The sequence below is a fragment of the Canis aureus genome, chromosome 11 (genome assembly GCF_053574225.1).
Source record: "Canis aureus isolate CA01 chromosome 11, VMU_Caureus_v.1.0, whole genome shotgun sequence".
Lineage (NCBI taxonomy): Eukaryota > Metazoa > Chordata > Mammalia > Carnivora > Canidae > Canis > Canis aureus.
Genome location: NC_135621.1, coordinates 27813308 through 27829727, shown reverse-complemented (window position 1 = coordinate 27829727; position 16420 = coordinate 27813308). Strand labels below are relative to the sequence as shown.

Here is a 16420-nt window from a genome sequence, read left to right as displayed (position 1 = left end):
TGTGGCACGTGCTTGTTCTGCAGGGGAAGGAAGGGGGAGGTAGAAACTGGGCCGTGGAGGGTGTCCCCTCTGCTCAAGGCCATCACCTTGTTGGTATGAGACACACGTGGGCAAATGGCAGGGGGGGTGTGAAGAGATCACCCTTGGTGAGGGCAAGGGAGGAGGCCTGAAGAAGGGACCAGCTCCTCAGGGTTCTTCCCAAAGGCTTCGTTCCTCTACCCACAAGAGAAGCTGGCCTCCTGTCTCTCTCCCCTCTGACCCAGAGCGGGCCCAGGTCCTCCCCAGCTCTAACCTGTCAGAGGATCCAGACTGGAAGCACCAAGCCTTGAGCCACGCCTGCCTTTCTGCCCGTTTCCCCGGGCGCCAAGATGGGGTTCTCCCACTTTCTTCCTAGAAGCTGGGGGGTGGGAGGCCATGGGAAGCGGTGCTGTGTGGCAGGAGTGCCGGCTCCTGAGGCAGGCACCTCCCCCAGCGCTGAGGCAGGCTCCGGACAGGGACAGGGACAGGGACAAGGCCGCAGTCCAAAGATTGCTGAGGACCCTGCCGCACCAAGCTTAGCGTCTGCCCGAGCTCCAGCGCGCTCCGTTCAGCCGTGGGGCTTCGCAGTTTTTAGTACATCCGCCCTCTGCTGCAGCACTTGCACACACTTTGTGAAGTATCCGCTCTCTCGTCAAATCTCAAGGGTACATCTGGCATTCTCAGACGGATGGCACGTTTGAGGGTGGATCATGCCCTTGATCCCCTCGCAACAGCTTCCACAGGCTGGGAACGTCAGAAGGGCTCCCGGAGGAGACGATGAAACAGCACACTCCATACCTGCCACCTCCACCAACTTGCCCGCTCTGGGTCCAGCTTCTGTAGGCTGAGTGCCAACAACTGGCACAGCTCTTTGGGCGGGCTGACACCCCTGAGCGGAGGCAGCTGAGGACCGAGACCCTGGGGCAGCTGCCACCTGGATCTTGCCCCATAGGAATGAGAAGTATAGGACTCCTGGGGCTGGAGTCTCTCCCTGGATTTGGCAAAACTTCCCGGTCTCCTGTGTCTTCTGTCCTCGGGGTATACGATCAGTCCTATCCCTGATCATTCAAAGGTGCTTTCGACATAGCCTCTGCTAACATCACTACCCTCTGCCTGTACAGAACTTAATAGAATGGACAGGCAAAAAAAAAAAAAAAAAAAAAGGTGGCTTGAGATGCAGAGCACACAGGCCAGAAAGGGGACATGGGCCTTTTTTGTTTTTACTATGATGATTTTCTCTTTAATTTGCTGAGCACCTATTATATGCCAGTGACTGTACTAGATGCTTCCATCACCTGCAGGTTTCAAACTAAGAAAAGCTCAGAAAAGAAGCCTTTACAGTGTTATGAAAAGTTTTCCTGGACATTTGGGGCTTGACCTTCCCAAAGTTGTGTAATGTGCAGCTCAGGTCTTACAGATGAGGAGGTACACAGCTCTCCCAAGGTCCCACCCTGCATAAAATGCAGATCTAAGCCTGCTCCTCTAGCTTGGGCTTCTCGCCTTCAACACTGGTGACATTTGGGAGCCATAAATTCTCTGTCGGGAGAGATGCTGTCCTATACAATTGTAGGATGTTAGGAAGCATCCCGACTTCTACCTACTAAATGCCAGTAGCATTTCTCCTGGTCAGACAACCAAAGATGTCTCTGGGTGTCACCAAGTGTCAATAGGGGGTGAAGTCACCCCTACTGAGCGAGACAGCTCATTGCGGCCTTAAAGGCTGCTTCTCTGAGGTGCTTTCACGTGCATGTTCCTATGAAGCTAGTATCTTTGATGGAATGCTTTGGCCCATAGAGGGTGGCTGATTTGCCAAAGATTTTGCTTTCTGTAACTGACATAATAGCATCTTCTGTCTCGTTCTAGTTACCTTGGTTAGCTCTTCACTGCCTTGTACTCCCCAGAACAGGTGTGTTTATGTGCACACATCTGCCTTACTCCACAGAGCGCCCTGTTACATTTCCTCCCAATCTGTTCGCCTTCCTTTAGTTTCAGTCAAGCCCTCCATAAAACGCACCCTTGGCCAGACCTGTGTGTGCCCAACAGCATCCTCACCCCAAAAGGCAGCCAAGGCCGATAGCAGAGAAACTTCCAGGCTCAAGTCAGGCCAAGTGGGAACTGCTACCTGGAGTGTCACAAGTCAACATCAGCAGAGCCCCCCTTAGCAGCAGATGAGTCCTGCCACACACTGGGGCTGTAGTTGATCATCTGGCTGTGTGCCACAGTCACGGCGCCCTGCCTGCAGGACCCAGCGGCTGTCACTGTAATCGTCTGCATTGCTGCCCCAGGGGCAGAAGGTCTGGTGCAGAACAGGCACCCCGGACTTAGCAGGCTGAGCCAGACCAAGGTTGAGAGGATGAGTGCCTTCAAGAAAGCTGGAAGGTGGCATGTGCACCTGTGAGTGTGTTCTTGGGCTGAGTAATTGCTAGATCAACCAGAGGCTGAGAGATACCCATTCTGTCCTCGGGGTTCGCATCCAGAGGTTGTAGGTACCCATTCTGTCCTTGGGGTTCCCATCCAGGGGTTGTAGGTACCCATTCTGTCCATCATTTATCTGGGTTACTTTTCTATCCACAGTATCCAGTTAATGTCTGTTTGTTAGATGATTGAAAACTTGACAAACACTTGATAGAGTAAGCCAGGTTAATCAATGTGGGTGGTGTCAGAGGCTTCAGAATTGATCATGACCCTTTCAATCTTGTTCCTGACTTCTGAGACATGGACACCAAATAGGAGTCTGCTCTCTGCTACTTAATTTCCTGAGAACAGAGTTATGAAAAGTCCTTCCTGACCGAATCCTTTCTTCAAGGAGGACTTCTTTCAGTACGTGTCCTCGGTGGACAGTCTTCCTCAGGTACTCCAGACTGGGTGGGCCTGGGTCTCCAGGCCTCTCTGGCTGCTCAGGGACTTTGCATGCTTCCGTTCAAATTGCTAACACAAAAATGGGACAAGGAGGTGAGGGCTTTGATGTGAGGAAATGTGTCCAGTCACCCAACAAGTCATGGGAAGGGCAGGAATCTAATTATCTGGACCCATCTGGAGCACTCCACTGGCCTCTCCAAGCAATAGGCAGCTAGAGACACGTTTTCAGTCAGTAAAGTGACTAGAAGTTAGGCATTGTCTGCAGCCACAAAAAAAGCAGTTCCAGGAGCAGATGTCCACGTCTCATAGGAGACCAGCTCAGACCTGACACAGAAGCAGTGAGAGTATGAGGAGTCTGGCAGAGAGAGGAGGAAGCCAAGAACAGGCAGTCTGTCTGCAGTGGCCACCGTCCTCGGCACAAGCAAAGGGGAAGCACATGCCATTCTATGCTAAGAACCAAGAACCATGCCTGGTGATTATTTCCAGAGTGCAGCTTGGACCTTTCTGGAAGGCTTTGGGAGTTGGCTGATTGGACAAGGAAAGGCACTTCACTGGAGTATTTGGAAGGCTTTATTCATTTTGTTCCTTCAGTGCATATTGACTGTGAGTTAGGCTTATTTTAGTTAGGATGAATGATGAGCCCTGGAGGCCCTGGTAGAGCTTGTGTTTTTAGGGGGGTGCTGGGGCATGCCGTTTGCTTTGACCTTAGCTGAGGCACATGGTGCCACACAGGTTGGGCAGTGTGGGGGTAGATTCCCCACTTGGCTACTTATTAGCTAAGTGACCCAGCAAGTCGCCTCCCACCTGGAACTTCAGTTTCCTTATGTGTAATATGGGGATAATCTTGGTGCCACTTTCCAGAGGCTGTGGGGAGTAAAGCACTCAGCACAGTGGTGAATATTTGAAGAAACTTAGTTACCAGTCAATGATACTTCCGTTGGTGTGTTAAAGTGAAAGAGCTTTATCATTTCCTTCTTGGGACATTCTCTCCTGAATTCTCCCTGCCCCTCCCTATATGATTGTCACTTTCAGGTTGAGTAGTTGGCACACAGAGCTAAATACCCACCCACCTGAAAGGAGTTTCAAGGTCCAGGGTTTGAAAGAAAGGTGGAATACATCCTGCCAGGGTGCCACTTGTGGGCTGCTTTGCTGGGCAGGGCCCTATGTTCCCCGGTGCACACCCCTCCTCAACCTTAGCTCTGTGGGCTTGTTGGTTCCAGGCATGAAAGAGGGCTACACTCTTATCTGATTGTGAAAAAGGCCCACAGCTTTTCTTCATGGATAGTTTTAGATAAAATAAAGAATTTTAGTTTGTTTGGAAAACCCTTCATATATAAAATGCAAATTAAACCCAAAACAAGCAAACAAAAAAAAACCCAGCGCACCCAAAAAAGCCTGCCTACCTGCACCAGGCCCCTGGACTTCCCAAACCAGTCCTATCCCCTTCATGTGAGCTCCAGACCCTCCCCAACTTCCTCCTCCTCCTCCTCCTCCTCCTTCTTCTTCTTCTTCAATATTTTATTTATTTATTTGAGAGAGTGAGAGAGTGAGAGAATGGCAGGGTGTCAGGCAGACAGAGAGAGAGGGACAAGCCAGGAGTCTGATGCAGGGCTCCATCCCAGGTGCTTGATCCCAGGACCCTGAGATCAGGACCCGAGCCAAAGTCAGACACTTAACCCATCGAGTCAGCCAGGCTCCCCTCTTCTACCTTCTAAGCTCCGTCGTTCTCCACAACTACAGCCAGCTCCCTGGTGGCACTGGGAGTTGCTCAAGGGCACGCAAGGGCCTGGGGCCATACTCCTGGCTGTGGTTCCTTAGAGGAGCCCATTCAGCTGAAAGCACCATGGTGAGATGCTGACACCTTGTGGCCAGCTGCAACACGTTTCTTTTCCTTCTCTGGGTAAGAGTAAGATGGCAGAGGCCAGGGGTGGGCAAACTTTTTTTTGTAAGAGGTCAGACAGTAAATATTCTAGGCTTTGTGGACATGTGGATCCTTCACTGCTGTAACACTAAATCAACTGCTGCAGGTGGTATGTAAATGAGTGGGTGTGGCTGCCTCCCAATGAAACTGCCTGGACCCTGAAATTGGGATTGCATATAATTTTCATGTGCTATAAAATATTATTCTTTTAATTTTTCCAACCACTTAAAAAATGTAAAAATCATTCTTAGCTTGTGGGCTATGCAAAAACAGGCAGTGGCTGGCTGTGGCCGGCAAGCCCCAGCACACTTTTCTTCTGTGTTCTCAATGCTAACTCTTCGTTGTCACACCTGGGATCCTTCTTTGACATTATTCTGTCAAGAGGAACCAACCAGATTGCTGCTTTAACCAGATTGCTGCCACTAAAACTTTCTTCTTTACAGAAATTCCGGAGTTGTTGGTTTTCACCCATTCGATAAGTTTACATAAGTATCTATCAGGTGCCCAGTCCTGTGTTGAAAGCCATTAAATAACCTGGAGTTTAATGACATGTATTTAATATTTACTTTTATTGATTCATTTGTTCAAGCAAACTTATTGAGGACTTAGTGTGACCTAGGCAATACAATAAGACAGACCTGGTCTCTGCCCTCAATGTGTTTATAACCTTGTTGGGAAGATGGACACAGGAAGGCAAGCATTATGATGGGGAAGTACAGGGGGTGTGGAAGCCCAGAGGAGGCACTTAACCCACAAGTTGAGATCAGGGAAGCCTTCTAGAGGAGGAGGTGGTCTCTAAGCCAATACCTGAGGAGTGAATGGGAGAGGGAAGAATGAGGCAAGGCATTCCAGGGAAAGGTCCAGAGCCTAGAAAGAATTCTTTCAAGAGAATTATAAGCATCAAAGATGTAGTGAAGATTCAGATATAATATTTGCCCTCAAGGCCTCCCAGTCTGGTAGGTAAGACAGGCTACCATGAGGTTGTGGAGAGAGATTTAAAGAAGTTTTCCCTGTAGCCTTGTAGAATTGGTTATTAGTGAACCTCAAGAAGTCAAGCAATGGGCAAGTGAGTGCTCTGAAGGCTACAAAGAGCCCCATGACCAGGCTCTGACTCTACACGGGGTACTGACTCTGGGGGAGTAGAGAAGTGGGCCCAACTTCTCTGCTCCAGAAGCCCCTGCAAGGAGAGAGGGGACTCAAACTGAGCTTTGAAGGAAGCATGGACCTTGGTTCAGAAGAAAGAGGGAAGCCATGGAGGGAGGTCTGCAAACTCACTGAGGAAGGGATGGGTGTGGCCCAGCTGAGGGGCCACCAGAAGTTCTCTCAAGGGGTCCCCGGGGACCATCCTTCACCGTGTGAATCTCACAACAGCCCTGACCAACAGATATCTTTCTCAGTTCTACCAACTAAAAAACGTGACCTTGGATAGTCATTTAACCTCTGTTTGCTTCAGTTTCCTCATCTGATTCTACTTTTTAAGGTTGTTATAAGGACTGAAGAAATTAATACATATAAAATTCTGAAGACAGTGCCTGGCACTAGGGCTGGTTTCATGGGCAGCCAATCTTCTTCACAGTCACACAGGTCCCCACACTCAGAAGGTGAGGGTCCCACATTTGGTTTAATGTTCTGCTGTTACTGTCTTGAAATTTTCAATGATTTTGGAACAGGGAGCCCCATGCTTTCATTCCGCATGGCCGCAAATTATGTAGCTGGTCCTGCCGGGGTGTGGTATGTATTTAAAAACTTCAGGGTTGGGCAGCCCAGTGGTGCAGCGGTTTAGCGCCGCCTGCAGCCCAGGGTTTGATCCTGGGGACCCTGGATCGAGTCCCACATCGGGCTCCCTGCGTGGAGCCTGCTTCTCCCTCTGTCTGTGCCTCTGCCCCTCTCTCTCTCTGTCTCTATGAATAAATAAGTAAAATCTTAAAAAAAAACAAAAACAAAACTTCAGGGTTTTGGGGTTTTTTAAAAGATTTTATTTATTTATTCATGAGAGATACAGGGAGAGGCAGAGACACAGGCAGAGGGAGAAGCAGGCTCCATGCAGGAAGCCTGATGTGGGACTCGATTCTGGGACCCCGGGATCATGCCCTGAGCCAAAGGCAGACTCTCAACTGCTGAGCCACCCAGGCATCCCAAAACTTCAGGTTTTATCATTATTTTAGAATCTAGAAGAGTAAATCTGATTTAATATATTCACTTTAGAAGGGAGGAAGAGGACACTCTGTATGTGACTTGCTCAAGGTGAACAGCAACTGAGCTGCAGAATGAAGGCTGAAGACAGAGGGATGAAAGTCGCAATCCTAGAGGTGAAGGCAGGACAATGACCCAGCTCCTCGCCCCCACCCTCATGCCCCCAGAAGGCAACAGAAGGAGAGAAGAGCAGACAGACTCCTTTGAAGGAGCTTAGAGAAAGAGGTGGTATGAAAAAGAGCATGAACAGTTGTAGAGGTAGGAGGGAAGCTGGCTATTTTGGGAAGCCAAGATTCTCGGAGTAAAACGTAGTGATGAAGCCATGGAAACGAGAACTGAGACAGGCTCTTGGATCTTGGCCACAAGAGGTCATAGATGAGCTTGGAGAAATGAGTGTCGGCAGAGCCTTAAGGCCAGGAGTCGGGTTTAAAGAAGGAAGGGGCACCAATGGAGACAGCTTCAGGTCGTTACTTAAGAAGCTGAGTAAAGGAAATGGAGGGGAAAGGGCAGGAAGAAAGGAGGCTGCTTTGGAGTGGGTGGGAGGAGAGCCAGTTCCCAACTGGGATGCGGAGGAAGGACCACCGGAGGCAATACGTTAGCCAGGAAGAGGCGCACCTCTTTCCCCGAGTCTGTAGGAGAAACGAGCCCAGCCTGGAGTGGAGCGAAGGAAGGCTCTGAGGGCAACTGCTCCTTTGGAGGCCAGGTGTCTCCCCAGCTGCCCTATGGCATTCTCGATGTGGACATCTCGGGCAACACAGCAGCGAAGAGAACTTACTCATTGGAGTCAGACTGTCTGGGTTCAGCTCTGAGGTTATTACCTTTGGTGACCTGGGCAAATTTGTTAGTAACCAGTGCCTCAGTTTCCCTCTCTGGAAACTGGGGTTAACCAGGGTTGTGAAGATGAGCTGCCTTGATCCGGGTAGAGCCCTCAGTGTAGTGTCTGACACATAGTAAGCAGGTGTGTGTGAGAGGGTAGTTATTATTAACAGCCACTTCTGGTTCTCCTGCGAGCCTCCTGTGGGTCTAACGTTGGCCAGCAAACAGGAGGAGTCTGGTGTTCGTTGCTTCACAGGGAGCTTTTCAGGAAGTGTGGTCATAAGAAGAAAGATGATTTAGAAGTGGCATAGCGTCGGTCACAAGAGCTTTGTTCCACAATAAATGCTACCTGACATGTAATAAATACTTATAAGCATGTCCCCTATAATCAGCACCCTTTAGAAAGTTCCCCTACCCCACTGCTCTTGGCCTTGGCTCTGGCCATACCCACTACCCCATTGAGCAGTATCAGCTGTCAGCAGGCTTCTTGTTTTTTTGGATTAGGTTCCTTTACAGGGATCTTCCCATGGTTATACGATTAGAGAATTGCAGAATGCTTTATAAACACTTCCAAATATCTCATAGCAATGAGAGGCCAGTGCAAAGGGTGGACAGAGTTCTTCTGTGTCACAGAAATCAGAGTTGGAGCATATCCAGCTGGCTATGTCACCCCAAGCTTGTGGGTCATTGCAGAATCGTTCACAGAAATTCCCGTTGCATTGGATTTTGTCCAGGCCCATGCAATATGTTCAGGGATCACAGAGCAATCTCTCAAGGGAAAAGAGGAAGGCCTGTTGCTTGAAATGGCTTAGAGCACTTTTGGTAGCCATCCAAGGCAGCTATCACTCATTAAATCTGCCTTCTCTTCCAGCAAAAAGCCAACTGTATAGAACCCTACATATAGAGCTCTAAGAATAGTAGAGCACTCCAAGAACATACTGCACTTGGCCTAAATACAATTGTGCAGGGCTTAACGAGCTTTTTTACTCTCAAAGCTGGGTGAGTTGGAACAAACAAACAAAAAATATTTTCCCCAAGTAGCATGCAGAGAAGGAACGAGAAACAGCAAAGAAGAGCACCTTAGCACATTCTTCTTTGACCTGGACTGCCTTTTCAGGGTACAGATTGACTCTGCAACCACCAAAGCATACCCATAAGCCCTAAGGCAGTGGGCACAGCAGATTCCCCCGCCCCCATTCATTGACTTTACACTAGCCTGAACAAGCCCCAGAGTCCTGTAACGGTGGTAATTTGTCATTTGCTGTAACAGGAATTTGAAGCCATCATCTTCTACAATAAACATTTGGTTGATTTATTGGCCTCCATCCCATAAGTATAGAAAGTGAGGACAGGTTCCACCCAAAGCTGCAGTTTTGAGCAATGAGAGCTCTCAGAGTGCACATGTTAAACCACACCCCACTATTTGTGGGAAGAAGAAATCCACATGTGGGTCTATTCATGAGTCTGGGAAGATACTCTCTTTAACAGGAGTTGGCTCTAGTAGGGATTTAGGAGAGCTTATATTCTCTACTTTAAAACTTTCTATACTGTCCGAAATCTTTACTCGGTGTTACTTTTATTATTGGAAAAACAGTAATCTTATTTGAAAATTATTTTCCTATTCTCAAGTGGGCAAACACGACAGGGTTTCCAGCTTCCTGTTTTCTCCTGGGGAGGGAAAATACAATGAGATGAAGGCCCTCACAAAGATTATAGGAAAAACAGGCTTTGGCCATTCCTGGATAGTCCTCTGTTGCTCCCTGCCCACAGAGAACAAATATTACAGGTCACCACATGTCATCAGCCTCTTGGCCAGCTAACTGCATTTCACCCCTTAGTTCTCCTTGTAGATGTCACTTCTGGGAAGCCATTTCTGTCCTGCCAAGCTTGAGTCCTATGTTCTTCCTGTGTTCTTCCAAGCCATCTGCACTGTGATGATCTTTACCTTTTGGCCAACCCCACCAGACTGGAGGTCCCTGAAGTCAGAGGTTTTATTCATCTGTGTAGCCCTTGTACCTTAGGAAAGTGCTGACAGACTCAATAAACATTTACTGAATAATTATTTGTTTGGGGACCTTTATAATCAGAACAATATAAAGATGAAAAAGAAACCATTTCTTTTTTTAAAAAATATTTTATTTATTCATTCATGACAGAGAGAGAGAGGGAGGCAGAGACATAGGCAGAGGGAGAAACAGGCTCCCTGCAGGGACCCCGATGTGGGTTTCGATCTCTGGACCAAGGATCATGCCCTGAACCAAAGACAGATACTCAACCACTGAGACACCCAGGTGTCCCAGAAACCATTTGTTTTCAAGGAACATACAACTAAGTTGGGGCACACAGATGTGTCCAACAATTAACTATAAAACCAAGCACTGATTTATGGGTTAAAAGAGTTACAAAGAACCAATGTGAAGATAAGGAAGGTCTTGAATCCTGAACAGTGTCTTCTGGTTCAGAAGCCCCATATTGGAATGCTGGTATGGGGTATGTGCCCGTAGTTATAAGGATTCAGGTTCTTTAGGACATTTAATTAGAATTTAACTCATGATCTTTCTTTTCTGTCCTTCTGCTGGCAGTTACCCTAGGAATACCTGCCATTTAATCTTAATTGATGTTTGTGAAATGCCTTGTCTTCCTCTGCTGAAAGTCTGTTCAGTGTTGAGCATTACAGTGTTACAGTGGTTGTTTTATTACTAAAGCAGTGCCAACGAGGTTACACAACAGCTTGGATCAGGAAGTAAAACAAGGGCGGTGATCCTACTGAAGCTACAGGGGATGGGGATTTGGGATGGTAAAATGTTAATTACCCGAGACGGAATGTGGGCTGGAGTCCAGAGCTGTGCTCCTGGAGATCATTTCAGTCCCAGAGGCTGGGGCTGGCTCTTTGGCAGTGGGTCCTTAGCATCCTGCCCTCCCCTGGCTGGAATGTTGGATTCACTTCTCTGAAAGCTGCCACAGAGAATCTAGTGGCGAGGAGCCAGAAGCACACGTCTTGCACTGCATCAGGGGCCACTCTGGAAGCTTCCCAGGAGCTGAAGGGCTGTTCCATTTGCATGTGATAAATTATTTATCTCTAAAGCAATTTATTCTTTATCTCTCTTTAAACTCTCCTTCTCCTTGTTTCTGGCTCTCGAAGTCTCTCTCTCTCTCTCTCTCTCTCCAAAGAGGGAGCTGGAAGATAGATGAGGGAGGGTTGAGGAGGTAGGCTTGGCACACAAGGATGGTAGAAATGTTCATTTATAAAGCTGAGAAAATAAACACAGAAGTAGATGGGCTTCTGGTCGGGAAACACCAAGATGGTTTACTTTAGGGTGGGGAGGAACGGGTGCCAGGGAGAAGGCGGTGGCGGCAGTAACAACCTCTCCGTAACTTTAGTCTCCCACAATGTCACCTCCAGAGACTGACGGGGGAACTTGCTTTCGGAATGAAACGTTTTTAAGACGTTGTGTTGGCAGGCAGGTAAGATGCGGGACGAAGGGAGAGGCGCCAGTGAAAAAGAGCGAAGGCTCTGGAACCAGCCTCCTAAGACCAGTGCCAGGTTCACCAATTACTTTCTATCTAGGTGACCTTGGGCAAGTGTCCTAATTCTCTTTAGAGCCTTCGTTTCTATCTGTAAAATTCAGAGAATGTAAAACCCACAGGTTCAAACAGATAATCCCTGTAAAGGACTGAGGACAGTCGTTGGCACAAAGGAGGCACAAAATAAACGACAGTCAGTATCATCGTCAGCTGCGGGCCAAACGACCGGAGTCCCCCAAACTCCCAAGCAAACAATTACCCGGAGCACGGAGCATCCAGGTCTGACTGACGCGCCTCCCGGCCCAATAAGGTACCGGGAAAGAACTCTGTGGAGTCGAACCAATGGCACCAGTCCTTGTTGTTGGACGGGGCTTCTGGCCGTTCCGCCAATAGCTTGAAGATGTGACTAAGGACTGACATTCTGACGGTCCAATGACGCACAACCAGCCCACACTCAGCACTTCGAAGGGGATAAATCAAGGAGCCGGCGCGTATAGATTCCGTTATTAGGCAATACTGGATGGAGAGAGGAGCTCAGGGGAGACAGCGCGAGGGCGAGGCACCCATGAGCTAAAAAAAGAAAAAAGACGATGGTTGCGCCAAGTGAGCTCGGCCGCCATCATGCTCTAGTTTCCCCTTCGCCTCTCCGGGTCCGCGACCAAGGAAGCGGCCTCTGGGATGCTGAGGGGGTGTGTCCCCGAATGATTGGCGCAGGCGGCTCAGCCAATCCTAGCTCGTCAAACGGGAAGCGCTTGGCCAATGAGGGGCGACGGCAGCGGCGAGGACTCGGAGGGGCGGAACAGCAGCTTGATGGGCACAAGCGCCAGCCAGTGAGAGCCGGAAGCATCCTCCCTGCGGCCAATGGAGTGGGGCTCTGGGCGGGCCCCCGAGTGTTTGTGTTGTGGTTTTGGGGGAGGGAGGCGGAGGGGAAAGTTTGTTTATTTTGTTTTTAGTTTCTGGGGTCCCCGTGTTTCTGGGAGGTGAAGAGGGAGGGAGTGACCCCCCCGCGCCCCCTCAGTCCCCCTACTACGTCGCCTCCATAGCCTGCGGAGAAGCGGGGACCGCGCGCATCGCAGCGCATCGCCTCACAGCGGAACGCCGCGCACTCGGAGCCGGCGCGGCTCGGCGGTGAGTGAGGACCGACGGCCACTGCCGCCCTTCCCCTCCCCCGCGCACCGCCCAGTCCGAGCGGGGCGGCCGGGTGGGCGAGGACGCCCGCGGGAGCGCGCGGCGCGGGCCGGCCTGTCAAGCTGAGGCGCAGCGTGTGCGTGTCCTCGCGAGTGAGCGCGCGCGGCGGGGACAGGGCCGAAGGGGGCGGGAGCGCGCGCGGGCCCCGGCGGGGGCGGGGGCGGCGGCGGCGGCGGCGGCGGCGGCGTGGAGCTCGCGCTCCGTGGGGGCGGGCGTGCGGTGGGTTTGACCCCGGGTCGGGGAGGGACGCGGGCGACGTCCCGCGCGCAGGGCAGGGGCGCCCCGAATGGCGGGGCCGGCGGGCGGGCGCGCGCGGCTCTGGGCGTCACGCGCCGGCAGGTGTGAGCTGGGGGAGGGCTTCCGGGTGGGCTGGTCGAGTCGGGTTCGCTTCCCGTCGCTGGGCGGGGGGGCGCCTCCAGGGCGGGGAGGGGCTCCCCGTGGCGGCGGAGAGCGGGGGGCCCTCGGAGGCGCGTCGGGCCCCCTGCCTGGCTGGGGGGCAGGTAGACGGAGGCGTCAGGCCCCCGAGCGCCCCGGTGGCTGCCTGCGCGGCACCGCGGGACCTGCGTGGCAGCGTGGACGCGTTCCCCTGATTAATCCGGGCCGGGGAAGGGGGTGTCGCGCCCCTCATCCCAGAGCCCTGCGGCGTGGCCACCTTCGAGAGGCTGTCCAGGCTTTCCACGAGGAAATGGGACGAGCCGGCGCCAGGAGTGTTTCCTGTCTCCCCCTGAGTTGGCATCCCTTGGGTCCAAACCAGTGGGTTTGTCAGCCCACGGAGGGCCAGATACCCCAAAGTGGCCGAGGTCGCCCCGTAACCGTAGCTGCTTGTTGGGCATCTTAAGTAAGGACCAGCCCATCCTCAGTTCTCTAGGCAGAGTGTGCCGACCTCGGTCTCAAGATTCCTTGCTTCTTCGTGGATCCTTTGGCTGTTTTATTACTCTTTAGCATCTATGCTAGAAATTGTGCGAGGAATAAGACGAATTTCAAGTTGGTCATTTGTATTACAGTCTAAGCGAAATTATGCAACAAAATTGGCGAGAGGTATTTCTCCATAGTGAATAAAACGTCATTGGTTGCCTCCCCGCACCCCAGGAGTTAAGCGTATAGAAAGAAGGTGTATAAAAATCTCGCATCTTAGCATTTTGTGAAAGTTTAACAATAGAGGCTATTTCCTTCATAGTTGTGGGGACTTTCAATGGACCATAGCTTCCTGTTGATTTGGAGAAGCATCAATGATCTTGGCTTTGAGAATATATTTATTGTTTTGGTAATGTTATGTAAATGCCTCTCTAAAGACAGAACTTTTAGCACGTTGGTTTGCACCTCTACAGCGTGCTGTATCGCTGTGGGTAGGTAGTGAGAGGGATATGAATGTAGTAGGTCCCTACATTAAGGAATCCAGAACACAAATCAGACTGGCTTGGCCCGCTTGGGACAGACACAGCAATGATGATAATGCTGCCTTTATATTTTCTTGGTTCTTGGCCTTCTCTGAGTGCTTGTCCCAAACATCAGCATTTGAGCAGAATAGTTTGTGATAGGATTTAAGAAGAAGAAATTACCAAGCTGCATTTCTGAGGTAGCATATCAATGCCATGCCTTTGAAAAAATATTTTTTTTCTTCATTCAGATAGAAGCACTTAAAAGTGTTTTAAGTCAGAGCAATACCATTTGTTGAAACGATAGTAATAATGTTAACTGACATTTACTGCATGCATCTCACATGCCAGCCTCTATGTATTTTTTCCTAATCCTTACTGGAAGCCTGTCACATAGGTGTCATTACTGTTTTCTGGATAAGAAAAAGACCCTCTAAGAGCCTCATGGCTAGTAATTTTAAGGGATAGGTTTAGTTTTAAGTGTGTCTGTTTTCAAAGCCTGTGCTTATTCCATTTTGCCTCCTAAATTATCCAGAGGAAGAAAGGTAGAAAGGACACTGAAAAGTAGAAAGGAAAAGAAATAGGAAGTGCCACTGGTGATGAAGTTGTCCATACCTAAGTTAAAAATTTAATGTTGGGCAGCCTGGGTGGCTCAGCGGTTTAGTGCCTGCCTTCAGCCCAGGGCCTGATCCTGGTGACCTGGGATGGAGTCCCACGTTGGGCTCCCTGCATGGAGCCTGCTTCTCCCTCTGCCTGTGTCTCTGCCTCTCTCTCTCTCTCTCTCTCTCTCTCTGTCATGAATAAATAAATAAAAAATTTAAAAAATTTAATGTTAAGTTAAACTCATTCTTCGTTTTTAGAAATTAAGAACATTTTTACAAAATTACATCTAAGCTTTGTTTCCATTTCTTCCCTATTTGATTTTTATAAAGATGAATAAAAATGCATTTGATTCAGAAGGTCAAGGCTTTCAGAGCCCTTTGTGCAAATCTCCACTCCAGTACCTTGCTATTGTGAGAAATCCTGTGCTCTGGATCTTCCAGGGACCAGGCGTTAGTCCCTTTGTATCTAGGATGGTGCTTGGTACATAGTAGGAGTGCAGTAAATGTTAGCTAAGGAGCAGTGTTAAAAATGTAATCACTTTGGGTTTGTTTTAGCAGCTTTAGTTTAATGGGACAATAAGAAAGTAAATAGTTTACAGCCCAGGTGGCTCAGCGGTTTAGCTCCGCCTTTGGGTCTCCAGGATCGAGTCACACGTCAGGCTGCCTAAATGGAGCCTGCTTCTCCCTCTGCCTGTGTCTTTGCCTCTTTCTGTGTGTGTGTGTCTCTCGTGAATAGATGAATAAAATCTTAAAAAAAAAAAAAAAAAGTAGTTCATGTGCAAAATGCATGCTCTAGAAGAATACTGAAATGGAGCAACTTGTGGAAGGTTGGCTCTGCCAGTTTGCTAGATCTCCCAGTTCTCCTTATCTGTTTGAGCTGTGTGCCATTCTGTTCTTCTTTTCACCTCCGGGAATTCTAAAAGAGGAGGCTGTACTGACTGCTTCCCTTCAGTGCTCAAGTTATTCTTTGAACCTTTGCAGCTTGGCTCCCAACCTTAATACTCACTGAGGTTTTTTCCAAGGTTGCCAATTACCTAATGGTTAAAATTCCCAGAGCATCTTTTCGGGATTTATCCTGTTATGTCTCCCTGCAGTAGTCCTTTTGACTACCTCCACTCCTTAAAAAAAAAAAAAAAACTATTTAAAAAATAACAGTAACATTAGCTCTTGGTATGTATACATGAATGTTAGTTACCTTGTGCATAGATTCATGTAACCACCACTATCAGGATACAGACCAGTTCCATAATCCCCCCAAAATTTCCTCAGACCATATTCCTTTTGATTCCCCTTCATCCTAACTTCTATCCCAGAGATAGATAAACACTAAGGGTCAGAATTAGGCCTCTTTTGTTGTTTTACTTTTCTCTGTCTACTGGAAAATGTTAGTTTTGGGACTTCAAATTATCGCCTTTGTATCTGCTAACCTGCATATCCATGTCTGACCTTTCTTCCATACTCTAAAATGACATCAATATTTACCTGCTGGAATTCTTCACTGTTGCTTCATACTCAATGTGTTTAAAGTTTTGTTCAACTTTGCCTCCTAAACCAGCTCTTCCATCAGATTTTTCTGTATTTTTTGGTGATGCCGTCCTCCTTTCTTGCAACCCTGAAACACTCAGAGGGCCTTATAATAAACTCTTATCCCAGACCTGGAATCCTGCTGCTCAGCTATAGATATTGGCTCCTGCCCTTTGCTACTGAGCTGGCTCCCATTCAGTAGCCTGAGTGGAGCACAGGTAATTGGAGTACTTAGAACGCCATCGGGATTGGACTGCTTCTCTGGTCTGAACCTCTTGTGGCTTCCCATTGCCCTGAAGTCCATCTAGGATTTTATATATATATGTAAAAAAAATATGAATTTTTTTTTAAATTTACTTATTCATGAGAGACACAGAAAGAGGCAGAGACATAGGCAG

General features: G+C 49.0%; 1 protein-coding gene across 2 annotated transcripts in view; it reads left to right on the top strand.

The window, feature by feature from the left end:
- Positions 1 to 12235: 12235 nt before the first annotated feature.
- Positions 12236 to 16420, top strand: part of TNRC6B (trinucleotide repeat containing adaptor 6B) — a 255544-nt gene continuing 251359 nt past the window's right edge. The window contains exon 1 of one of the 2 annotated variants that reach the window (XM_077914417.1): positions 12236 to 12460. The gene's annotated coding sequence lies outside the window, so the exon portion shown is untranslated. The remainder of the gene's footprint in view (positions 12461 to 16420) is intronic. The other variant, XM_077914433.1, reaches the window with a different exon arrangement.